General features: G+C 45.7%; 1 protein-coding gene across 3 annotated transcripts in view; it reads left to right on the plus strand.

Annotated features, from left to right (window-relative positions):
* Positions 1-22,073: 22,073 nt before the first annotated feature.
* SKIC3 (SKI3 subunit of superkiller complex) overlaps positions 22,074-27,293 on the plus strand; it is a 194,232-nt gene continuing 189,012 nt past the window's right edge. For 2 of the 3 annotated variants that reach the window (XM_075837136.1, XM_075837145.1), the window contains exon 1: positions 22,074-22,164. The gene's annotated coding sequence lies outside the window, so the exon portion shown is untranslated. Of the gene's footprint in view, positions 22,165-22,189; positions 22,209-27,293 lie in introns of those variants that run through there. The other variant, XM_075837140.1, reaches the window with a different exon arrangement.

Here is a 27,293-nt window from a genome sequence, read left to right on the forward strand (position 1 = left end):
TTTTGATATATAGAATAACAGACTGCTACACCATTTAATACCACAAAAACATATATGCTATGGTATACTGTTTTGTTTTTTTTACAAGAAAGTTAACCCCTTAACGCCCTGTGACGTACTATTACGTCCCGGGCGGTGGACTGTTAACGCGAACTGACATACTATTACTTCATCGCGTTAACAGGGTACTGTGTCGGCAGACACGTCTGGAGACACAGTTTTAAAGCAGTGATAGCTTAACGCTATCACTGCTTCAAGGCCAGGACTGGTGCTAGCCTCTGATCCGGCCGATTAACCCCTTAGATGCAGCCCTCAAAACCGAGTGCTGCATCTATTGTGTTTACTAGCAGATCGGAACTCTGCAATGAAATTGCGGGGTTCCGATGACTGCTCCGGCAGACCGGAAGCTTAACGATGGCCTCCTGTCTGCCTAGAACGGATGTCTGCTATGCCCGCCCAGAGGCAGGGCCTAAAAGGCGTCCGGCCGCAGTAACAAACTGGCGCAGGCTCAGAAGCTGAGCCTGCGACATCAGCCTCTGGTGTCAGCTGTATGTTACAGCTGACACCGTGCTATAACGGCAGGGAACGGAGCTAGCTCCGATCCCTGCCATTAACCATTTATATGCCGCAATCAAAAGCGATTGCGGCATCTTATTGGTTTGTAGCGATCGGCATCGACACGACGTGATCGTGACGATGCCGATCCTTGCTATGGCAACCGGAGACCTAATAATGGAGTCCTGGTCTGCCACGTACAATAGCCTATTAGACGGGACCTAATAGGCTTGCTGTAAGTGAATGACTGACAGCTCTGATGATTAGAGTTGCAGGCCCTCAAGTCCCCTAGTGGGACAAAAAAAAAAAAGTTGAATATAAGTGTAAAAACAAAAGTTTCAAGTTAATAAAAAGAAACACTGACATTTTTCCTATAATAAGTATCACGGTTCTCACCGGTTTGTTTGTGGATCCTCTGTGTCGTCTGGGAGATGGTGCTTGTAATCCAGGGTAACGCTTGGCACAGCAGGTTTAGAGGCAGTCAGATGAATAGGCCAGAAGTCAGGACAGGCAGCAGACATCGTTACGGGTATGGATAGCAATAGGTCAAGGCAGGCGGCAGGCAAGGATAGTACAAGTTCAGGCAGAGGTCACAACGGGAAATCCCGACAAAGGCAGAAGGCAAGGTAACAGGGAAAACTGGGTACAGGGAAGCTCACAGGGATAACTTGGTTGAACAAGCAAAGATCTGAGGGAGGCGGGTCCATAAATAGGAAGTCTTAGGATTTTGACACACGCCGGCCCTTTAAGAAGGGAAGAGTCAGCACGTGCGCCCTCTAGTGGCTGCAGCCACACAGTGGATGATGGCTGTGGAGGGAGGTGAGAGATGCAGTTACCTGACGACGCCCAGAGCCTGAAGAGCATCTGGATCGGGTGAGTGGAGCTCGGGACGAGCATGAGGGAATGGAGGGTGCAGGAACTGGAGCAGAGGCCATGGAAGCAGCATGTTACAGTACCCTCCCTTTACGCCCACTCTTTTTTGGCTTGCTTGGGAACCTTCGTTCAAAGTCCTTGATGAGATCTGGGGCGTTGACATTCTCCATGGGTTCCCATGATCTCTCCTCAGGACCATAATCCTTCCAGTCCACCAGGTACCACAATCTCCCCCGTGTTCTTTTGACATCTAAAATCTCTTTAATCTCAAACTCGGCATCAGCTGCAGGAGCAGGATGGACAGGAACTTTTCTGGAAAATCGGTTGAATATTGTAGGCTTCAGCAGAGAAATGTGAAAAGAATTAGAGATTTTCAGAGACTGGGGAAGGCGAAGTCTGAAAGCTACTGGATTAATCTGTTCTGTTATCTCATAAGGGGTCTTCAGTCATATGTACTGGGTGGACAGCCAGACTTTACCCCCAGGAAAGAGCTGCGGCGGTATCTTGCGTATTTTATCCGCGTTTCTCTTGAACCTGGCTACAGCTTTGTGGATGGAGTCCTTGGCCTCTTGCCATATATGTACAAAGTCATGGTGGACCATGTTAGCAGCTGGAAACTCAGAAGGTACAGAAACTGGTAGAGGTATTCCTCTGTGCTGGCCATACACCAAGAAGAAAAGAGAAGAGGGGGTAGATTCCGCCGTATGGTTGTTATAGGCAAATTCGGCCCATGGAAGTAGACTTGCCCAGTCGTCTTGTCACGGAGACACAAAATTCCTGAGGAAACTTTCAAGTATTTGATTTATCCGCTCTACTTGACCATTGGATTGAGGATGGTAAGCAGAAGAGAAGTCAAGTTTGACCTCCAGCAGTTTTCACAAGGCTCTCCAGAACTTGGATGTGAACTGCACTCCTCTGTCAGAAACAATATGTTTAGGAAGACCATGAAGGCGAAAGATGTGCTTGATAAACAGCGTTGCCAGTCGGGAAGATGACGGTAGGCCTGAAAGTGGTACAACATGTGCCATTTTGGAAAAGTGATCCACGACTACCAAGATCACGGTACACCCAGCAGAACTTGGCAGATCAGTAATGAAGTCCATGGCAATGTGCGACCAGGGAGAGTCGGGCACGGGTAGAGGATGCAAAAGACCTGCAGGTCTTAAATGGGAGACTTTATTCTGACAGCAGATGAAGCAGGCTGAAACAAAGTCTTTAGTATCTTGGAACATGGAAGGCCACCAGTACTGATGGCTAATCAAATTGAGAGTCTTTTTGATGCCAGGGTGCCCAGAAACCCTGGAGGCATGACCCCAGCGAAGAACACAATCCCTTTGTTTAGTGGGCACGTAGGTCTTCCCTTGGGGAATGTGTACCACTTCAGCCGGGGCAGCGATCATAATGCGTTCTGGATCTATAATGAACTGGGGATTGGGCTCTTGATCTGTGGGGTCAAAAGAGCGAGATAAGGCATCAGTCTTGGTATTCTTTGCAGCAGGCTTGTAGTGAAGATGGAAAATATGGAAGAAGAATAATGCCCACCGTGCTTGGTGAGGATTTAGGCATTGAGCAGATTGCAGGTAAAGGAGGTTTTTATGATATGTGTAGATGATGATAGGATGCCGTGCACCCTCTAGCAAATGTCTCCACTCCTCCAGGGCCAATTTAATAGCCAAAAGTTCTTTATCTCCAATACCATAATTTTTCTCCGCGGGTGTAAATGATTTGGAGAAAAAGCCACAGGCCACATGTTTCCCTCTACAACTCTTTTGTGAAAGAATAGCTCTGACTCCCACAGATGAAGCATCGGCCTCCAGAACAAAGGGTTGGGTGGAATCCGGTCAATGTAGGACTGAAGCAGAAGAGAAGGCAATTTTAAGAGCTTGGAATACGGCTTCGGCCTCGGTAGTCCAGTCTTTGGCATTAACCCCCTTTTTGGTCAGTACAGAAATTGGAGCGGTCATAGAGGAGAAGTGAGGAATAAACCGGCAGTAATAATTTGCGAATCCCAGCAGGCGTTGGACAGCTTTGAGTCCTTGTGGACGAGGCCAGTTGAGAATTGAGGATAGCTCGGCAAGAATCCATTTGAAGTCCCTGGTCGGAAATGACATACCCCAGGAAAGGCAGGCTGGTTTTCTCGAAGAGGCATTTCTCCAGTTTAGCAAACAGAGAATTCTGTCGCAGACGCTGTAATACTTGGCGCACATGCACACGATGGGTCTGAATATTAGGAGAAAAGATTAAAATGTCATCTAGGTATACCACCACACTGCTGTACAAAAGATCTCGAAAAATGGCATTAACAAAGGCCTGGAAAACCGCAGGAGCATTACAAAGTCCAAAGGGCATGACGAGGTATTCAAAATGCCCATCACGAGTGTTGAATGCGGTTTTCCATTCGTCTCCTTCGCTGATACGAATCAGGTTATAAGCTCCACGAAGGTCTAGTTTGGTGAAAATTCTCGCCCTCTGAAAGCGGTCAAAGAGTTCAGAGATCAACGGTAATGGGTACTTGTTTTTTAACGTGATATTATTCAACCCACGGTAATCAATGCAAGGAGGCAGGGAGCCATCTTTCTTCCCCACAAAGAAAAAACCTGCGCCAGCAGGAGAGGAGGACTTACGGATGAATCCTCTCTCCAGATTCTCTTGGATATACCGAGACATGGCCTCCATCTCGGGCAAAGACAGGGGGCAAACTCTACCTCTGGGAGGTGTGGCGTTGGGGACCAGGTCTATGGCACAGTCGTATGGCCTGTGAGGAGGCAGCGATTCAGCTTGTTGTTTACAGAAAACATCACAGAAGCTTTTATATGGAGTAGGAAGTCCTGCTGAGTTAGGTTCTGTTGGCTCAGGCATGGATGGGCGAATAGTTTGTAGACAACGTTGGTGACAGAAGTCACTCCAGCGGGTAATTTGACCTCCTGTCCAGTCAATAACAGGAGAGTGTTTCTGCAAACCACAGTAGACCCAGTAGCAAAGGGCTCAGAGAGTTCTTTAAAACGTAGAAGAAGATACGTTCCTGGTGCAGGCGTAGGTAAATGTAATCCTGGACTGTAGACAGGAGCTTGCGGTGGTGGTGGCTGTATCGGAGGCGCCGGAGGTGCTAGTTCGTTCAAACGAGTGGACCCATTTTGCAGAAGCTGGTAAAGCTGGTCTTGGTGGACTCGTTGTTTTGAAAGTTCCTGAGCCATATCAGCCGCATCAGGCAAGGCTGTTTCAAGGGGATCCATGGCTTGTTCAAACTATCACAGTTCTCACCGGTTTGTGTGTGGATCCTCTGTGTCGTCTGGGAGATGGTGCTTGTAACCCAGGGAAACGCTTGGCACAGCAGGTTTAGAGGCAGTCAGATGAATAGGCCAGAAGTCAGGACAGGCAGCAGACGTCGTTACGGGTATGGATAGCAATAGGTCAAGGCAGGCAGCAAGCAAGGATAGTACAATTTCAGGCGGAGGTCACAACGGGAAATCCAGACAAAGGCAAAAGGCAAGGTAACAGGGAAAACTGGGTACGGGCAAAAAAAAAAAACAATAAAAAACAATGCCATAATCGCTATTTTTTTAATACCACCCCTCCCAAAACATGGAATAAAAAGTGATCATAAAGTCCCATGTACCCCAAAATAGTACCAATTAAAACTACAACCCGTCCCGCAATAAACAAGCCCTTACACAGCTTTTCTGACTGAAAGATAAAAAAGTTCTGGCTCTCGGAATATAGCGACACAAAATGTGCAGAGTGTCCAAAAGCGGATAAGATCGGTGCCCGATCTTATCCGCTTTTGGACACTCTGCACATTATCAGTGCGACATTGGCCACATATCTCTGAAATATTATTTATTTAACGCATTATTATATCCTGTTATTATACCCTGATATTCTCCGCACAGCTTACATACGCCCCCACATTATAAACTGAAATACCTCAAAACCCCAAACAGAACAACTACCAAGCTAAATCTGCGCTCCAAAAGCCAAATGTCGCTCCCTCCCTTCTGAACCCTACAACGTGCCCAAACAGCAGTTTACATCCACATATATGGCATTGGCATACCCGGGAGAACCAGCTTAGCAGTTCACGAGGTATTAGTCTTCGGTGGCACATACTGGGCACAATATATTGTGCACTAAAATGGCGTATCGGTGGAAAATTGCAATTTTCACTTTGCACCATCCGCTACGCATAAATTATTAATGGAAGAACACTTGTGGGGCAAAATGCTCACTACACTCCTTAAAATGCATCAAGGGGTGTAGATTCCAAAATGGGGGTCACTACTTGGGGGTTTATTTTACTATTTGACCTCAGAGCCCTGCAATTGTGGTCCAATGCTGTGAAAATCACCAACATAGACCTCAAATGCGCATGTTGCTCTTCACTTCTTAGCTCTGTCATATGTCCAGGCAAATTATAAATGCCTTGAGGAATGTCGTTTCCAAAATAGGGTCACTTCTTGGGGGCTTCCACTGTACTCTGGTATCTAAGGGTTTTGCAAATGCAACATGGCGCCCAAAAACCAATCCAGCAAAATCTGCATGTCAAATAGTGCGCCTGCCTTTCTGAGCCCTGCCGTTTGTCCAAACAGCAGTTTATGACCACATCTGATGTATTTCCGTACTCTGGAGAAATTGCTTTACAAATGTTGGGGTGCACTTTCTCCTTTTATCCCTGAGGAAATAAAAATATTCAACCTTTTAGTGGAAAAAATGTTGATATTCATTTTTACAGCCTAATTCCAATAAATTCTGCAAAAGACCAGTGGGGTCTAAATGCTTACTATACCCCTAGATAGATTCCTTAAGGGGTGTAGTTTCCCAAAAGGGGTCACTTTTGGGGGTTTCCTACTATTTTGGTCCCACAGGCACTTTGCAAATGTGACATGCCACCCGAAAACCATTCCAGCTCCAAATGGTGATCCTTTCCTTTTGACCCCTGTCGTGTGTCCAAACAGCAGTTTATGACCAGTTATGGGGTATTGCCATAATCGATAAAAATTGCTTTTCAAATGTTGGGGTGCTTTTTCTCCTTCATGCCTTGTAAAAATTTAAAATTTCCACATTTTATTGGGAAAAATGTTGATTTTCATTTTCCCGGCCTAATTCCACTAAAGTCAGCAGAAAACCTGTGGGGTCAAAATTCTCACTATACACCTCGATAAATTTCTTGAAGGGTATAGTTTCCCAAATGGGGTCACTTTTGGGGGGTTTCCATTGATTTGGTCCCTCAGAGGCTTTGCTAATGCGACATGGCACCCGAAAATCATTGCAGCAAAACTTGAGCTCCAAACGCCAAATGGTGCTTCCATTCTAATCCCTGCCGTGTGTTCAAACAGCAGTTTATCACCACATATGGGGTATTGCCGTAATTGGGAGAAATTGCTTTTCAAATGTTGGGCAGTTTTTTCTCATTTATGCCCTGTAAAAATGTTACATTTCTATGTTTTGTTCGGAAAAAATGTAGATTTTCATTTTCACTGCTTCATTCCACTAAATTGGGCAAAAAAACTGTGGGGTCAAAATGTTCACTATACCCCTCGATAAACTCCTTGTGGGGTGTAGTTTGCCAAATGGTGTCTTTTTGGGGGGTTTCCACTGATTTGGTCCCTCTGGGGCTTTGCTAATGCGACATGGCAACCGAATATCATTGCTGCAAAACTTGAGCTCAAAAAGCCAAATGGTGCTCCTTCCTTTCTAATCCCTGCCGTGTGTCCAAACAGCAGTTTATCACCACATATGGGGTATTGCCGTAATTGGGAGAAATTGCTTTTCAAAAGAAGCTGAGCCGGCGTCATCAGCAGTGGGTGTCTGCTGTATGTTACAGCGGACACCCCGATCCATCGGCAGGAACCGGAGCTAGCTCCGATTCCTGCCATTAACCCGTTCAATGCAGCGATTCAATGCAATCGCTGCATCAAAGTGGTTTGTATGAAATCGGCAGCCCTGCCATGCGATGGCAAGGCTGGCGACTGTTACTATGGCAACAGGATGCCTAACAATGGATTCCTATCTGCCATTACGGAAGCAGATTAGGCCCCACCCGGAGGCGGAGCCTGATCGGCTTGCTGTCAGTGAACAACTGACAGTTCTAATACATTGCACTACATAAGTAGTGCAATGTATTAGAACATCAAACAAACAGTTGGACCTTCAAGTCCCCTAGTGGGACTAAAGAAAAGTGTAAAAAAAAAGTGTAAAAAATACAATAAAAGTTTCAAATAATAACACAAAACACAAATCGCCCTTTTTCCCTTATCAAGCCATTTATTATTGAAAAAAATAATAAAGCCATACATATTTGGTATCGCTGCGACCGTAACGACCTTAACTATAAAAATATTTTGTTATTTATTCGGCACAGTGAGCGCCGTAAAAAAAACAAACTAAAAAATACAGACATAATTGTTATTTTTTGGTCACTTTGTCTTCCAAAAATTGAAATAAAAAGTGATCAAAAAGTCGCATGTACCCAAAAATGGTACCTATAAAAACTATAACTTGTCTTGCTAAAAACAAGCCCTCATACAGGTCCGTCGACTAAAAAATTAAAACCGTTATGGCTCTCGCAACTTGGCGACAGAAAAAATCCATTCTCTTTACAAAAGTTATTTTATTGTGCAAAAAGTTGTAAAACATAAAAAGTGCAATAAATTAGGTATAACCGGAATCGGACTGACCTGCAGAATAAAGATAACATGTAATTTATAACGCATGGTGAACGCTGTATAAAAATAATTAAAAAAATTATGCCAGAATTGCTGTTTTTTGGTCACCTTGCCTCCCAAAAAAAAAAAGGTTAACAAGTGATCAAAAAGTCGCATGTACCCCAAAATGGTACCAATAAAAACTACAGCTCGTCCCGCAAAAAAAACAGCCGTCATACCACTACGTCTATGAAAAAATTAAATTAGTTAAGGCTCCAATAAGCCAGGAAATAAAAATATGCAGTTGTGCCGGCCCGAGGGGAACGTTTCTTCTGTTTCAAGTGGCGAATTATCAAGGCCCCTAAAATTAGGGAACCGGGGAGGGCCCAAATATATCTGCTGGAAGGCTGCCCGTATTATACCAGGACAACACTTCCCAGCAAAATTCCTCAAACTGCAAAGATCCCGAGTGTGGACCAAAAGGGGAATAAGTAAGGACCATTTATTAGTGCGACACTGGCCTGTGCAGAAAGGATTGTGTCACAGCGTAACAAATATCTATGGATTATTTTATTTATTTTTTTACCACATTATTATACCACCTGACTATGCCCCTTATATACTCAGCCCGGCTTACATGTACTCCCACATTATAATCTGGAAAAACCAGTAAGACTCCAAACAAAACTACTACAAGCAAAATCCACGCTCCAAAAGCCAAATGGCGCCACCTCCCTTCTGAATCCTACAGTGTGCCCAAACAGCAGTTTACTTCCACATATATGGCATCGCCATACCTGGGAGAACCCTTTTAACAATTTTTGGGGTGTGTGTCTCCAGTGGCACAAGCTGGGCGCCACATATTGGCATATCTAAGGAAAAAAATCCCATTTTCACTCGGCAACATCGAGTGCACACCAATTTCTGCCAATCACCTGTGGGGTTAATATGCTCACTACACCCCTAGGTGAATACCTTGAGGGGTGTAGTTTCCAAAATGGGGTCACTTCTGGGGGGGATCCACTGTTTTGGTCCCACAGGGACTTTGCAAATGCGACATAGTGCCCAGAAACCAATCCAGCAAAATCTGTACTCCAAAAGCCAAATGGCGCTCCTTCCCTTCTGAGCCCTACTCTGTGCCCAAACAGCAGTTTATGACCACATATGTGGTATTGCCGTACACAGGAGAAGTTGCTTTACAAGTGTTGGGGTGCTTTTTTTCTATTTGTTGAGAAAATGAAACATTTTCAGCTAAAACTACGTCTTATTGAAGAAAAAGGATTTTTTTTTATTTTCACTGCCCAATTCTAATAAAATCTATGAAACACCTGTGTGGTCAAAATGCTCACTACACCCCTAGATGAATTCCTCAAGGGGTGTAGTTTCGTGAATCGAGTCACTTTTGGGGAGTTTCCACTGTATTGGTACCTTAGGAGCTTTGCAAAAGTGACATGGTGTCAAGAAACCAATCCAGCAAAATCTGTGCTCCAAAAGCCAAATGGCGCTCCTTCTGTTCTGATCCTTGCCGTGTGCCCAAACAGCAGTTTATGACCACAAATGGGGTATTGCCGTACTCCAGAGAAGTTGCTTTACAAATGTTGGGGTTCTTTTATTCCTTTATTTGTTGAGAAAATGAAAAATTTGGTGCTAAAGCTACGTCTTATTGGAAAAAAATGATTTTTTCTTATCTTCACTGCCCAATTCTAATAAAATCTATGAAACCCCTGTGGGTTCAAAATGCTCACTACACCCCTAGATGGATTCTTCAAGGGGCGTAGTTTCTTAAATGGAGTCACTTTTTTGGTGTTTTCACTGTTTTGGTCCCTTAGGGGCTTTGCAAATGCGACGTGGTCTCCGCAAACCATTCCTGCTAAATTTGAGCTCCAAAAGCCAAATGGCGCTCTTTCCCTTCTAAGGCCTGCCGTGTGTCCAAACAGCCTTTTATGACCACATGTGGGGTATTGTTTTACTCGGGAGAAATTGCTTTACAAAAGTAGTGGTGCATTTTCTCCTTTTAGTTCTTGTGGAAATTAGAAAAAATTAGCTAAACCTACATTTTCTTTGAAAGAATGTAGATTTTCATTTTCACGGCCTACTTCCAATAATTTCTGCAAAAAACCTATAATTCCAATAATTTCCTCAAGGGGTATAGTTTCCAAAATGGGGTCACTTTTGGGGGATTTCCACTGTTTTGGCGCTGCAAGAGCCTTTCAGACCCGACATGGCGCCTAAAATATTTTCTAATAAAAAGGAGGCCCCAAAATCCTCTAGGTGCTCCTTTGTTTCTGAGGCCTGTGCTTCAGTCAATAAGTGCACTAGGGCCACATGTGGGGTATTTCTAAAAACTGCAGAATCTGGGCAATAGATATTGAGTTGTGTTTCTCTGGTAAAACTTTCTGTGTTACAAAAAAAATAGATAAAAATTTAATTTCTGCTGTTTTGAATACTTTGAGGGGTGAAGTTTTTAAAATGGGGTGACTTATCGAGGGTTTCTAATATATAAGGCCCTAAAATCCACTTCACAACTGAACTGGTCCCTGTAAAAATAGCCTTTTGAAATTTTCTTGAAAATGTGAGAAATTGCTGCTAAAGTTCTAAGCCTTGTGATGTCATAGAAAAATAAAAGGATGTTCAAAAAACGATGCCAATCTAAAGTAGACATATGGGTGATGTTAATTAGCAACAATTTTGTGTGGTATTACTATCTGTCTTACAAGCAGATACATATAAATTGAGAAAAATGCTAAATTTCGCTAAATTTTGGTGTTTTTCACAATTAAATACTTAATGTATCGAGCAAATTTTGCCAGTAACATAAAGTCCAATGTGTCACGAGAAAACATTCTCAGAATCGCTTGGATAGGTAAAAGCATTCCGAAGTTATTACCACATAAAGTGAAACATGTCAAAACAGGCTGTGTTCTTATGGGGTAAAATTTAGAAAAATGCAATTATTTGCACTTTTTCGCAAAATTTGGGTGTTTTTCACAATAAAATACTGAGTGTATCAACAACATTTTACCACTAACTTAAAGTATAATGTGTCACAAGAAAACAATCTCAGAATCTCTTGGATAGGTATAAGCATTCCAGAGTTATTACCCCATAAAGTGACATGTCAGATTTGAAAAATGGCGCTGCGTCCTGAATGTGCCAACTAGTCCATGTCCTTAAGGGGTTAATAGCAGACATTGCAACTAAATGGAAATTCAGTGGGTTCTTTCTTAGGGGGGAGGAAATTTATATTTTAACTGTATGCCCCCCACAAATGTAAAAAATTTAGTGAAAAACATTTTTGGAATGAAGTTTATTAGATATATTATCACTTATATGGTGTACCCATAATAGCCAGTGAGATAAAATGATAGTAATTGATGCAATTTTCTGTGTTTGAATTCTTCCTCATTTTCAGAGCTAAAAGATGGACACAGTTGCATCCTGTCTGGGCAATCCTCAGTAAGCTAAGCAACCAGGATACATTGTAGCAAGACCTCAGAGAGATTTTCGCTGCTGTTGAATTTAGTCTGTTCACACCTACGTTACGGGCTCCGTTAGGAGCCTCCGTAGCAGATTCCTTACAAATGGCAGAAAAAAAAGCGCTGAATGCAGTGCTATTATTTTTGGTAAAACGACGGACACGATGACTGAAACCCGCTAAACCCCATTAAATGCCAATGAGTTCCGTTGAGCTCTGTTGGGGTCCGTAATGCGAAGCATCAGGTACTCCTGTTTTTCTGTTTCCATGATGGAACAGAGAAACGTAAAACAGAATGCAGATATGAAACCAGTCTTGGTTTTATATAAGAATGCTACATCCTAGTGGTGTAAAGGATCTAGAATCCCCTCTATTAGCCAGAGCGAAAAGCTGTTACAAAGAGAATTTCTCAGTGTAATAAAATAATACAATTATGTTTTCCTTAATTAATATTCATATGCATAAGATATGTTTGTATCTTAGTTGGTGGTAACTGTATATGGACAATGGGGTTCCTGTGTCATTTTTCTTTTAAAACATCTTACAAATACCCCGATGGCAGAGACATGCAACTCTATTCGAATACTAGTTATATGTTCTACCAGTAGAGGGGTGCTAACAGATCCAGGGTTCTGTATGTAAATAACGATTGGGTGTCCAATTTGTTTTAAAGATTTTGACGTTTTTTGCCAATGGTCTTAAAGGAATAGTCAGCTTTGGACAATCCCTTTTTATTTAAAAGTCCCGCCAAGCGTAAGTTAATTACAGGGTGTCAGCTACAGTCCTGGCCAAAAGATTTCAGACGGACACAAATTTGGGTTTTTACAACGTTTGCTGCTTCAGTGTTTTAGATTTTTAATTGTCAAATATATCAAGTTTATGCAAAGACTGAATATTTACAGTGTTGACCCTTCTTTTTCAAGACTTCTGCAATTCACCCTGGCATGGCGGATATCAGCTTCTGGGCCAAATCCTGACTGATGGCAACCCATTCTTGCCTAATCAGTGCTTGGAGTTTATCACAATTTCTGTGTTTTTGTTTGTCCACCCACTTTTTGAGGATTGACCACAGGTTCTCAATGGGATTGAGATCTGGGGAGTTTCTTGGCCATAGACCCAAAATTTCAATGTTTTGTTCACCGAGCCACTTAGTTATCAGTTTTGCCTTGTGACATGGTGCTCCGTCATACTGGAAAAAGGATTTTTCATCACCAAATTGCTCCTGGATCGTTGGGAGAAATTGCTCTTGGAGGATGTTTAGATACCATTATTTATTCATGGAAGTGTCCTTAGGCAAAATTGTGAGTGAACCCACACCCTTTGATGAAAAGCAACCCCACACATGAATGGACTCAGGTAGCGCTCACCTTTTATTCTGCGGACAATCATTCTTTCAGATATCCCCAAGAGTCTGAAGGGGGCTTTGAGAAAATAACTTTACCTCAGTCCTCTTCAGTCCAATCCCTGTACTTCCTGCAGAATGTCAATCTGTCCATGATGTTTTTCTTTGCTGCCCTTCTTGACACCAGGCCAGCCTCCAAAAGCCTTCACCTTACTGTGCGTGCAGATGTACTGACACCTGCCTGCTGCCATTCCTAAGCAAGCTTTGTACTGGTATTTAAAGGGAATGTGTCGCTAGAAATTATTATTATTTTTTTTCAGTTAAACAGTTAGTATATAAGTGATTACACATTGTTTTAATTTTTTCACAAGTCAGGAAATATTATAAATTAGATTCTAATTTATAACATTTCCATGTGCTGGTCACTAGAGGGAGTAATTCCCAAAATTGCAGCATTGGCAATGTGGTAAAGCAACCTCATTGCTTTATGCTGCAAATTTGGAGTAGTCACACTCGCTCTAGTGTCCTCACACAATCCCCCCTCCTTTATCCTGGCTAGTGCCAGGAGAAGGATGGGGTTGAATCTTCAAACCTCCTACACTGTGTGCCGCCATTTTCTGAGCGAATGCACAGTTTAGGAGCATTCGATACAGTGGTAATCAGACAGTATAACACGAACATACACGACCATAATACACACATCACATACACAAACATAACTTACCTGCTCCTGCCGCCACTGCCGCCTCCGCTCCTAATCCTTGCGTCAGTGCTGCCTTGAACATATGGCCGGAAGACGCGATTGGAAGTCATTATCTTACTGTCCGGCTGCGGCTTCCGGTCCACATGAAAATGGCGCCGGATTTAGCTCTACCAAAGACCTTCCTTTTGGTCTGTGTGGGATCGGCACATGCGCCGTTCCCACACAGACGGCGTACGCTATAGTGAATGGAACGGCTCCCGTTCGCATTCTCTATGGGGATGTGTGTGCCGTATTCCATCTCTGTATGTGTCGTTAATCGACACATACAGCGATGAAAAAAAAAATGGCAGCCCCCATAGAGAAATAAAAGAAAGAAAAAAGTAAAAAGTACAACTCAAAAACACAAATAAATAAAATTTATTTTAATATCAAACTAAAAGCAATATTATATAAAAAATAATAATTTCGTGACACCTTCCCTTTAACTGATCCCGTAGCTGAATCCTCTTTAGGAGACTGTACTGGCACTTGCTGGACTTTCTTAGGCACCCTGAAGCCTTCTTCACAGCAATTGAACCTTTCTCCTTGAAGTTCTTGATGATCCGATAAATGGTTGATTTAGAGGGAATCTTACAATCATCAATGTCCTTCACTGTAAAGCCCTTTTGATGCAAAGCAATGATGTCTGCATGTGTTTCCTTGGAGGTAACCATGGTTAACAGAAGAAGACAATGTTTTCCAGCACCATCCCCCTTTTAAAGCAACCAGTCTGCTCTTATAATTCAATCAGAATGACAAAGTGATATCAGCTGCCTTGTCCTCGTTACCACTTTCTCCTGAGCTAATGAGAAGATCACTGAAATTATGTTAGCAGGTAATTTTGTGGCAGGGCTGAAATGCGGTGGAAATAGGGTTTCTGTGATTAAGTTAATTTTCATGGTAAGGAATGACTTTGCATTTAATTGAAATTCATCTGATCACTCTTCATAAGAATCTAGAGTTAATCCAATTGCCACTATAAAAACTGAAGCAGCAAACTTTTTGAAAACCAAAATTTGTGTCAGTCTCAAAACTTTTGGCCAGTACTGTACACTGAATACATATAAATCTAGTAACACAAAACACTAAACCAAATAGTTTTACAGGAATAGATGAAACGTCCTTTAAATGTAACATTTAATATTTAAGTTCAACCAGATCATATTTAACAATTTAAAAAATAAGGATCATATTTATGTATAATTGTGGTTGCAGCTACAATTATTCCCTATGGGGATACGATTGCCAGTGTCTTTGCTACTATCGCAATAGTTCCATCCGTAACAGCTTTCGCACAACTAATATTTTACCTGCTATGTAGTCCTAGACTATTCATATAATTAACTGTCCATTTTCAACACTAGAAATAAAATGTTAAGTATTTCTAAATTACTCACTGTACTAATTCTAATTGATCACAACCTACTATAATAACATACACTATATGGGGAAAAGTATTGGGACACCTCCTAATCATTGAATTCAGGTGTTTCATTCAGTCCCATTACCACAGGTGTAAAAAAAATCCAGCACCTCGCCATGCAGTCTGCCTTTATAAACACTTGTGAAAGAATTGTTCGCACTAAAGATCTCACTGAATTCCAGTGTAGTACTGTAATAGGATGCCACTGTTGCAACAAGTTAGTTTGTGAAATTTCTTCCCTCCTAGATATTCCACGATCAACTGTGAGTGGTATTTGTAACGTCTGCGGTCGCAGACCGCAGACTCCTATCATCCTGCAGACGTCTTCCTCCCCAGAGATGCCAGCACATCCTGCCGTCCTGTCCTGCTGTGACTACTAGGGTGCGCGCTCGAGCTCATTCCCGGCCTTAATGACCCAGAGCACACACATGTTTTAGATTGACTGATTGCTCCCATGAACTATAAGAAGGGCCCTGCCCCTTCCTTCATGTTGTGTTACCTGTGTTAGTCTTTGCAAATGGTCCCATAGTATTTTCTAGTTCCCAGTGTTCCCGTTCCTGCTACCTATATCCTGTGCTACCTTGTTCCTCTGCCGTAGAGAGTTGGAGTCGTGTTGTGGCTTATACTACACCTGCTGTATTTCACCACGCCTTGTGCCTCATCCGAGCCTGCCTTTGCTACTGTCTGTATTGCCACAGGTACCCTTATTCGAACTATTGACTTTGCCTTGGTATCCTGTTTGGCCAGCTGCTATCCCGCTACGTTGGTACGGCCCAGTGGGTCCACACACCCACCGTGACAGTATTATTGCAAAGTGGAAGCGTTTAGGATCCACAGCAACTCAGCCACTAAGTGGCAAGACCACGTAAAGTTACAGAGCGGGGTCGATGATTGCTGAGGCGCATAGTGCATAAAAGTTACCAACGCACTGCTGACTCAATAACTGCAGAGATTCAATCCTCCTCTGGTATTAACATTAGCACAAAATCTGTGCGCCAGGAGCTTTATGGCATGGGTTTTCATGGCCGAGCAGCTGCATGCAAGTCTTACATCACCACGCACAATGCCAAGCGTCGGATGGAGTGGTGTAAAGCACGCCACCACTGGACTCTGGCGCAGTGGAAACGTGTTCTGTAAGGTGACAAATCACACTTCTCTAGTTGGCAGTCTGATAGACGAGTCTGGGTTGACGAATGCCAGGAGAACGTTACCTGTCTGACTGCAAAGTTTGGTGGAGGAGGGATAATTCTATAGGGTTGTTTTTCAGGGCTTGGCCTAGTCCACTTAGTTCCAGAGAAGGGAAATCTTAACGCTTCAGCATACCAAGACATTTTGGTATAACGTATGCTTCCAACTTTGTGGGAACAGTTTGGGGAAGGCCCTTTTCTGTACCAGCAGGACTGTGCCCCAGTGCATAAAGCAAGGTACATAAAGACATGGTTGGGTGAGTTTGATGTGGAAGAACTTGACTGGCCCTCTCAGAGATCTGACCTCAAGCCCATCCAACACCTTTGGGATGAACTAGAATGGAGATTGTGAGCCAGGCACTCTCGTCCAACATCCGTGTCTGACCTCACAAATGCTCTTCTGGATGAATGGGCAAAAATTCCCACAGACACACTCCATAATCTTGTAGAAAGCCTTCCCATTAGAGTGGAAGCTGTTTTAGCTGCAAAGGGGAGACCAACTCCATATTAATGCTTATGGATTTAGAATTGGATGTCATAAAACCTCCTGTAGATGTAATGTGTAGGTGTCCCAATACCTTTTGGTCCATATAGTTATGTTTTGCATATGCATCGATTTCTGTAGTGGCATCAGTGCATGTGCCTGACCATGGACAATGCGGTCACATCATTGTGTCACATGACCACATGACCTTGGGTGAAGTGATCAATAGTGATTGCGGCAGCAAGGAGAAAGTTTCTTTGACAGTTTTATATGGACAGTCTAGGGTCTAAAAAAAATTAATAAAGTTTGATAAGAGTTAGCATAGAAAAAAGAAACATTGTAAAAGTAAAAAATATGTATAGAAACATTTTTTTCTTTTCAACGAAACAGTTTAAACCCTCGAAAGGTGTTATGCCACAAACTGTTTTATGCTGCATAGTACAGCCTAACAAATACTGAGTCGCTTCAATGCCGGCGAGAATTAAAATATGCTTTTAATCGCTTTATTTCTTATGTTTTTCCTATAAGGAAGTGTGCATGTTTTATTAATGATTTTATAAGGGGTTTTCCCAGAATCATAAATCAAAAATGATCACCTATCCACAGGATAAGTGAGAACGGGGGTCTCAAACCTCCAGATCCTCCTCCCTGTACCCCCAGTAGTGAGGAAGAACTTGAATGGAGCGGCAGTCGAGCATGCGCCCGCCACTCCATTAAAGCCCTATTCACACGACAGGGATTCTCGACCGTGTGACGGACGTTTTTTGAACGGCCGTCACACGGCCGTAGTAGGAACAATTGGCCCCACATGGGGCTATTCACACGGCCAATTGTTTGACATGGAGGATACCCTATTTTGGGCCGTTCTCCCGGCCCCCATAGAAGTCTGTGGGGTCGTGTAAAGCACGGCTGTCACTTGGATGTGATCCGAGTGACGTCCGTGCTTTCTGCCGCTCGCTCTTCTCCTCCTCACAGTGTGAAGTACATGGGAGGAGATTTTTTTCTTTCTGTAGGAGCGGAATCCCTAATACCAAGTCACAGTATTTCTGAGGCTGTGGCCGGGAATTCCGCTACAGGAGAAGTCCCTGACGTCACTGTCCATACATGGAAAGTGACGTCAGGGATTTCTCCTGAAGCGGAATCCCAGGCCACAGCGGCCGACGCTGTGGCCGATCATTCCGCTCCAGAAGTCCCTGACTTCACTATCCCTATATGGACAGTAACGTCAGGGACTTCGCCTGAAGTGGAATACCCGGTCACAGCCGTCCCTGACACAGCTGTGACCAGTGATTCTGCACCAGAAGTCCCTGACGTCACTGTCCATATATGGGACAGTGAAGTCAGGGACATCTCCTGGAGCGGAATCCACGGCCGATGGGCCGCCGTGGCCGGGGATTCCGCTTCAGGAGAAGTATATATATATATATATATATATATATCATATATAAACAGTGAAGTCAGGGACTTCTCCTGGAGCGGTCCCCTACAGTGGCGCTATCTACAGGAAAGGGGGGTTTGCCATCTACGGGATTGCTATGTACAAGGGGGCTGTGTGGCACTACCTACAGGGGGGGGTTGTGCAAGTATCTACAGGGGGCTGTGTGGCCTTATCTACAGAGGGCAGTGTGTGGCATCGTCTACAGGGGGGCTGTGGCATTATCTACAGAGGGCAGTATATTGCATCATCTACAGGGAGGCTGTGGCATTATCTACAGGGGCTGTGTGGTCTTATCTACAGAGGGCGGTGTGTGGCATTATCTACAGGGGAGCTGTGGCAGTATCTACAGGGGCTGTGTGGCATTATCTACAGAGGGCAGTGTGTGGCATTATCTACAGGGGGGCTGTGCCAATATCTACAGGGGCTGTGTGGCATTATCTACAGAGGGCAGTGTGTGGCATTATCTACAGGGGGCTGTGCCAATATCTACAGGGGCTGTGTGATATTATCTACAGAGGGCAGTGTGTGGCATTATCTACAGGGGCTGTGTGGCATTATCTACAGAGGGCAGTGTGTGGCATTATCTACAGGGGCTGTGTGACATTATCTACAGAGGGCAGTATATTGCATCATCTACAGGGAGGCTGTGGCAGTATCTACAGGGGCTGTGTGGTCTTATCTACAGAGGGCGGTGTGTGGCATTATCTACAGGGGAGCTGTGGCAGTATCTACAGGGGCTGTGTGGCATTATCTACAGAGGGCAGTGTGTGGCATTATCTACAGGGGGGCTGTGCCAATATCTACAGGGGCTGTGTGGCATTATCTACAGAGGGCAGTGTGTGGCATTATCTACAGGGGGGCTGTGCCAATATCTACAGGGGCTGTGTGGCATTATCTACAGAGGGCAGTGTGTGGCATTATCTACAGGGGCTGTGTGATATTATCTACAGAGGGCAGTGTGTGGCATTATCTACAGGGTCTGTGTGGCATTATCTACAGAGGGCAGTGTGTGGCATTATCTACAGGGGGGCTGTGCCAATATCTACAGGGGCTGTGTGACATTATCTACAGAGGGCAGTATATTGCATCATCTACAGGGGGGCTGTGGTAGTATCTACAGGGGCTGTGTGGTCTTATCTACAGAGGGCGGTGTGTGGCATTATCTACAGGGGAGCTGTGGCAGTATCTACAGGGGAGCTGTGGCAGTATCTACAGGGGCTGTGTGGCATTATCTACAGAGGGCAGTGTGTGGCATTATCTACAGGGGGGCTGTGGCAGTATCTACAGGGGCTGTGTGGCATTATCTACAGAGGGCAGTGTGTGGCATCATCTACAGGGGGGCTGTGGCTTTATCTACAGAGGGCAGTGTGTGGCATTATCTACAGGGGGGCTGTGGCATTATCTACAGGGGCTGTGTGGCAAAAAATTGACAAATGAAATTAATCAGTTTTTAAAATGGACAGGGGAAAAAAACTAAAAAACTGATGCAAAACGGGTCAAAATCGGCCATTAAAAACGGAAACACGGCCCGGAGCGGATGCAAAATGGACGATTTTATCGACACTCGGACCCTGTTGTGTGAATAAAGCCTTACTGTCTATAAGACTGACGGACACAGCCGAGCGCTGCACTCCGCTCTTTCTGTCTTTTCCACAGACTTTGAATGGAGTGACGGTGTGTGATGCTGGAGGGAGCTTAGGTGGTGCTATCTACAGGCGGGTTTGCGCTATCTACAGGCGGTTTGTGTGTGGCGCTATCTGCAGGGGGGCTGTACTCCGGGCATCTCAAAGCCCCGGCAGACATGAAAGTGCAGCTCTGCCTACAATGAAGCAGCACTGCACACATTAAACCCCATTCCCTGCTGCCAACGTTTATATACACGGGGGCATCAGCAGTTGGAACATACATAGCCATATGTTTGTCGTGAAGGGGTTAAACATTATTTATATTGTGTCCCACAAAGGGACTTTTACTACAAAATTAAATTTTTCCATTGCAATGCACCGAAATACCTATGTATTCCAATGTATAACTGTCTCTGCATGTCAATCATTGCTGCTCTCCATGGCTGATCGCTTAGTCACAACTGCCATAAATATTCGGCCCTGGCCACTAAATACCAGCAATGTACATTAATGTTTCAGTTCTCCCAGGAAAGCGGAGCAGAGTCCGGGTTCATAGAAAGTCTCTGCTTCATAGAAAGTCTCTGCTTCATAGAAAGTCTCTGCTTCATAGAAAGTCTCTGCTTCATACACTGCCTCGCTCAGAAGACCTGGAAAGAAAAAAATCCTAGATGCAGGTGGACAACGCTCAGCCGGGCACTTCATTGTTTCCGCAATCGCCAACCGTTCAAAACTCCTGACATTACCAGGACATGTCCAAAGATTTGTCATAATAGTGCACTATAAATAACATGATACAAAGTCACCATGTCCTTGCTCTCTTCTGTAGTGATCTCTCAATGAACCATTTACACTAATACCTATAATCTAATATTTTTATATTATATACTCTATACATACAAAGAGCTAATCAAGTGCCAATGTTTTGGTTATATACTGCTCAGAAACATGAAAGTTACACAAATGGCGCTGCTACATGTACATCACGGACACACAGCTTCTCTACATGCCGGTCACTTGTACACCCACTATTTATTCATGTCTGTTACTTATATAGCACCAACATATTCCGATGCGCTGTTACTACATAACAAACAAAGGCCGCAACATCCACATTATACACACACCTCTGCTACATGCACGTTACACACACCCTTATGTGATACATGAAAGTCATACACACCTCTGCTACATGCACGTTACACACACCCTTATGTGATACATGAAAGTCATACACACCTCTGCTACATGCACGTTACACACACCCTTATGTGATACATGAAAGTCATACACACCTCTGCTACATGCACGTTACACACACCCTTATGTGATACATGAAAGTCATACACACCTCTGCTACATGCACGTTACACACACCCTTATGTGATACATGAAAGTCATACACACCTCTGCTACATGCACGTTACACACACCCTTATGTGATACATGCACGTTACACACACCCTCATGTGATACATGAAGTTACACACACCCTCATGTGATACATGAAGTTACACACACCCTCATGTGATACATGCACGTTACACACACCCTCATGTGATACATGAAGTTACACACACCCTCATGTGATACATGAAGTTACACACACCCTCATGTGATACATGCACGTTACACACACCTCTGCTACATGCACGTTACACACACACACACACACCTCTGCTACATGCACGTTACACACACCCTCATGTGATACATGAAGTTACACACACCTCTGCTACATGCACATTACACACACCCTCATGTGATACATGAAGTTACACACACCTCTGCTACATGCACGTTACACACACCCTCATGTGATACATGAAAGTTATACACACCTCTGCTACATGCACGTTACACACACCCTCATGTGATACATGAAGTTACACACACCTCTGCTACATGCACGTTACACACACCCTCATGTGATACATGAAAGTTATACACATCTCAGCTACATGCACGTTACTCACACCCTCATGTGATACATGAAAGTTATACACACCTCTGCTACATGCACTTTACACACACCCTCATGTGATACATGAAAGTTATACACACCTCTGCTACATGCACGTTACACACGCGACTGCTCTATACAAGAACATATATAAAGATTGTTCTTAGTAACCACAACTAATTCCAGCAGCTATAAGACTCCTAAAGTATAAGTGTTACCTGCGCATGCGCTTACATTGTACACACTAAATAACACCACAGAGCCTGACTCCTATAATGCACGTGACTGATCATGTGACCAAAGCTGCAGTCTAGGATTGAGCATTACTCCTCCCATGTGTGTGACTGATCACATGGTCATTACATCATCGAAGGTCCTTTAGCCTACTGGGATCTAATACCTACGGTGCAGCCTGTGATGTGAGTGGAGTGTCTACGTGGCTGGTGGTTACACAGCGGTATATGTGCGGGGACAAGTATCTGAATGTCGTGTGCGGAGATAGTGATGTGTAATGTTAGACGTGTCTCATGCTGACTGACTGCTCACAGCGAACAGTCTTATTTCCCTCATCTCTTTTACTTGGTGTCTTTACGTACTTGTATGAAATGATTTGGCCGGCTGTGTGGTTGATATTAATAGTTGCTCATCTTTCCTTTTAGTGCGTCAAGCGAATTTCTTTGCCTATAATCCCCGCCTTCAATTACTTGCCATCCCCATAATATGATAATGACTGTCAAAGCGCTCTTCTAAAACGATGCCAGCCAGAGTGCCCCCATAAACCAGTGTCACAAGATAACAGCGCCAGCTGGAGTGCCACTATAGTTTATGGTCCATAACTGTGACAACCAGAATGTCCCCATAATACAGCGCTAGCCAGGCAGTGCCCCATAAAATAGCGCTAGCCAGGCATTGTCCCCATAATACAGCGCTAGCCAGGCATTGTCCCCATAATACAGCGCTAGCCAGGCATTGTCCCCATAATACAGCGCTAGCCAGGCATTGTCCCCATAATACAGCGCTAGCCAGGCATTGTCCCCATAATACAGCGCTAGCCAGGCATTGTCCCCATAATACAGCGCTAGCCAGGCATTGTCCCCATAAAATAGCGCTAGCCAGGCATTGTCCCCATAATACAGCGCTAGCCAGGCATTGTCCCCATAAAATAGCGCTAGCCAGGCAGTGTCCCCATAATACAGCGCTAGCCAGGCATTGTCCCCATAATACAGCGCTAGCCAGGCAGTGTCCCATAATACAGCGCTAGCCAGGCAGTGTCCCCATAATACAGCGCTAGCCAGGCAGTGTCCCCATAATACAGCGCTAGCCAGGCAGTGCCCCATAATACAGCGCTAGCCAGGCAGTGTCCCCATAATACAGCGCTAGCCAGGCAGTGTCCCCATAATACAGCGCTAGCCAGGCAGTGCCCCATAATAGAGCGCTAGCCAGGTAGTGTCCCCATAATACAGCGCTAGCCAGGCAGTGTCCCCATAATACAGCGCTAGCCAGGCAGTGTCCCCATAATACAGCGCTAGCCAGGCAGTGTCCCCATAATACAGCGCTAGCCAGGCAGTGTCCCCATAATACAGCGCTAGCCAGGCAGTGCCCCATAATACAGCGCTAGCCAGGCAGTGTCCCCATAATACAGCGCTAGCCAGGCAGTGCCCCATAATAGAGCGCTAGCCAGGCAGTGTCCCCATAATACAGCGCTAGCCAGGCAGTGTCCCCATAAAACAGCGCTGGCCAGGCAGTGTCCCCATAAAACAGCTCTAGCCAGGCAGTGTCCCCATAAAACAGCGCTAGCCAGGCTGTGTCCCCATAAAATAGTGCTATCCAAGCAGTGTCCCCATAAAACAGCGCTAGCCAGGCAGTGTCCCCATAAAACAGCGCTAGCCAGGCTGTGTCCCCATAAAATAGCGCTAGCCAAGCAGTGTCCCCATAAAACAGCGCTAGCCAGGCTGTGTCCCCATAAAACAGCGCTAGCCAGGCTGTGTCCCCATAAAACAGCGCTAGCCAGGCAGTGTCCCCATAATACAGCGCTAGCCAGGCAGTGTCCCCATAATACAGCGCTAGCCAGGCAGTGCCCCATAATACAGCGCTAGCTAGGCAGTGTCCCCATAATACAGCGCAAGCCAGGCAGTGCCCCATAATACAGCTCTAGCTAGGCAGTGCCCCATAAAATAGCGCTAGCCAGGCATTGTCCCCATAATACAGCGCTAGCAAAGCAGTGTCCCCATAAAACAGCGCTAGCCAGGCAGTGTCCCCATAAAACAGCGCTAGCCAAGCAGTGTCCCCATAAAATAGCGCTAGCCAGGCAGTGTTCCCATAATACAGCGCTAGCCAGGCAGTGTCCCCATAAAACAGCGCTAGCCAGGCAGTGTCCCCATAAAACAGCTCTAGCCAGGCAGTGTCCCCATAAAACAGCGCTAGCCAGGCTGTGTCCCCATAAAATAGTGCTATCCAAGCAGTGTCCCCATAAAACAGCGCTAGCCAGGCTGTGTCCCCATAAAACAGCGCTAGCCAGGCTGTGTCCCCATAAAATAGCGCTAGCCAAGCAGTGTCCCCATAAAACAGCGCTAGCCAGGCTGTGTCCCCATAAAACAGCGCTAGCCAGGCTGTGTCCCCATAAAACAGCACTAGCCAGGCAGTGTCCCCATAATACAGCGCTAGCCAGGCTGTGTCCCCATAATACAGCGCTAGCCAGGCAGTGTCCCCATAAAACAGCGCTAGCCAGGCTGTGTCCCCATAAAATAGCGCTAGCCAGGCAGTGTCCCCATAAAACAGCGCTAGCCAGGCAGTGTCCCCCATAAAACAGCGCTAGCCAGGCAGTGTCCCCCATAAAACAACGCTAGCCAGGCTGTGTCCCCATAAAATAGCGCTAGCCAAGCAGTGTCCCCATAAAACAACATAGAATGTTTAAATAATAATTTAAAAAAAATAGGATATGACCTGGCATTGGTTGATCACTGTCAGGGAAGAGACTTACCTGTCCGTCCAGGGGTCCTTGAGTTTTTCCCTATTTTTCAAGAGTTTTTCACATAAGGAAAGATAATGGGGGAGATGTATTAAAACTAGAAAAAGAAAGTGGAGTAGTTGCCCATAGCAACCAGATTCCAGCTCTCATTTTGGAAGATAATATTGACCTAGAAATTGGCTACTGGTGACAAACTCTTTCATTTGTTTGCTATTGATGTCAATAAATTTTCCTCTAGCTGGTTCTTAAAAATCAAGTTGGCTCCTGTATTTGTCTGTCTGGATCCTAAAGACTAATAAGGCTTCGTTCACATCTACGCTAGGGCTCCGTTGTGACGTTCCGTCGTAGCTTTCCCTCGCAATGGAGCCCTGACTAACACAAACTGAAACCATAGGTTTCCGTTTCCATCACCATTGATTTCAATGGTGACAGATCCGGTGCCAATGGTTTCCGTTTGTCTCCGTTGTGCAAGTGACGGGATGAATACCGTAGTCGAACAGAGCCCTGACGCAGATGTGAACGAAGCCTTAGGGTATGTTCACACGATGAACAAAATACGTCTGAAAATACGGAACTGTTTTCAAGGGAAAACAGCTCCTGATTTCTCAGACGTTTTTTGAGCAACTCGCGTTTTTTACGGCTGTTTTTGGAGCTGTTTTCAATAGAGTCTATGAGAATACGGCTCCAAAAATGTCCCAAACGCCTCCATTACGTCTGAAAAGATGTCGTGTGAACATACCCTTAGGCGGGATTCACACGAACGGGTCGTTCCCGAGCCCGAGTGCCGGCCGGTAAAATCGGCCATTCTGCCCGGCCGGTTTGCATAAAGTTTTGCATCCGTGCCGGGCCGGGCAGATCCGGACAGTGACATCAGCGGCAACTCCTGAAGGGGAATCCCCATGTGTTCGGGGATTCCGCTTCAGGAGTTTCCCCTGATGTCACTGCCCAGATATGGACAGAGACATCAAGCGCTCTGTCCAGGAGCGGAATCCCCGAAAACACGGGGATTCCGCTCCTTCAAGGAGCTAAAGTGGGGCTAGCACATAGCAGAGCGGGGAGATACCTCCCCGCTCTGCTATAGTGGCGTCGCTACGGTAGTAGCAGCCGCAGCAGCAGTAGCTGCTGCTACTAGCGGCGCCATCGAAGGTGTCGCCGGGCCAGGAAAACAAGCAGGGGACGGGAGCCAGCGCAGCGCTCCCTTCCACCTGCTGTACACCCCGGCCCTGCCACACAGTGTACAGCGATGCCATTCGTCAGAATGGCATCAACTCCTCCTCCTCACATGCACTCTGCGCTGTGAGGAGGAGGAGATAGAGCGCAAGCTCCGGAAAACCCGGCCATCACGGTGATGGCCGTGTATTACCCGGCCCCATAGACTTCTATGGGGGCCGGGTACCCGGGCGAAGATAGAGCATGTCCTATTTTTTGACGGCCGGTTTTTCCGGCCGTCAAAAAATCGGTCGTGTGAATAGCCCCATTAGGGGTCTATTATTCCTGATGCAGCCGGGTGCCGGCCGATTTATGAACGACCTCATTCACACGACAGGGTCCGAGTGTCGGCCGGGAAAATCGGCCGATTTTCCTGGCCGGTTTGCATCCGTTCCGGGCCGTGTTGCCGTTTTTACCGGCCGATTTAGACCCGATTTGCTTCCGTTTTTTTCCCTGTCCGTTTTAAAATCGGATGAATTTCATTTAAATTTGTTGCCACACACAGCCCTTTGTAGATAATGCCACCCAGCCAGCCCCCTGTTGGTGATGCCACACAGCCCCCTGTAGGTGATGCCACACAGCCCCCTGTAGGGGATGCCACACAGCCCCCTGTAGGGGATGCCACACAGCCCCCTGTAGGCGATGCCACACAGCCCCCTGTAGGCGATGCCACACAGCCCCCTGTAGGCGATGCCACACAGCCCCCTGTAGGCGATGCCACACAGCCCCCTGTAGGCGATGCCACCCTGCCCCCTGCAGGCGATGCCACCCTGCAGGCGATGCCACCCTGCCCCCTGCAGGTGATGCCACACAGCCCCCTGCAGGTAATGCCACCAAGTCCCCTGTAGGTGATGCCACCCAGTCCCCTGTAGGTGATGCCACCCAGTCCCCTGTAGGTGATGCCACCCAGTCCCCTGTAGGTGATGCCACCCAGTCCCCTGTAGGTGATGCCACCCTGCCCCCTGTAGGTGATGCCACCCTGCCCCCTGTAGGTGATGCCACACATCCCCCCTGCAGGCGATGCCACCCTGCCCCCTGCAGGCGATGCCACCCTGCCCCCTGCAGGCGATGCCACCCTGCCCCCTGCAGGCGATGCCACCCAGTCCCCTGTAGGTGATGCCACACAGCCCCCTGTAGGTTGCACCCATCCCCCCCCCTTCCAGGAGAAGTCACTGACTTCAATGTCCATATATGTACTGTGTAGTCACTGACTTCTCCTGGAGAGGAATTCCCTGCCACAGGTCGGGAATTCCGCTTCAGAAGTGAGTGACGTCACTGTGTCCATATATGGACAGTGTAGTCACTCACTTCTCCTGTAGCGGAATCCCCGGCCATAGAGTCGGGGATTCCACTGCAGAAGTGAGTGACATC

The sequence above is a fragment of the Rhinoderma darwinii genome, chromosome 1 (genome assembly GCF_050947455.1).
Source record: "Rhinoderma darwinii isolate aRhiDar2 chromosome 1, aRhiDar2.hap1, whole genome shotgun sequence".
Classification (NCBI taxonomy): Eukaryota; Metazoa; Chordata; class Amphibia; order Anura; family Rhinodermatidae; genus Rhinoderma; species Rhinoderma darwinii.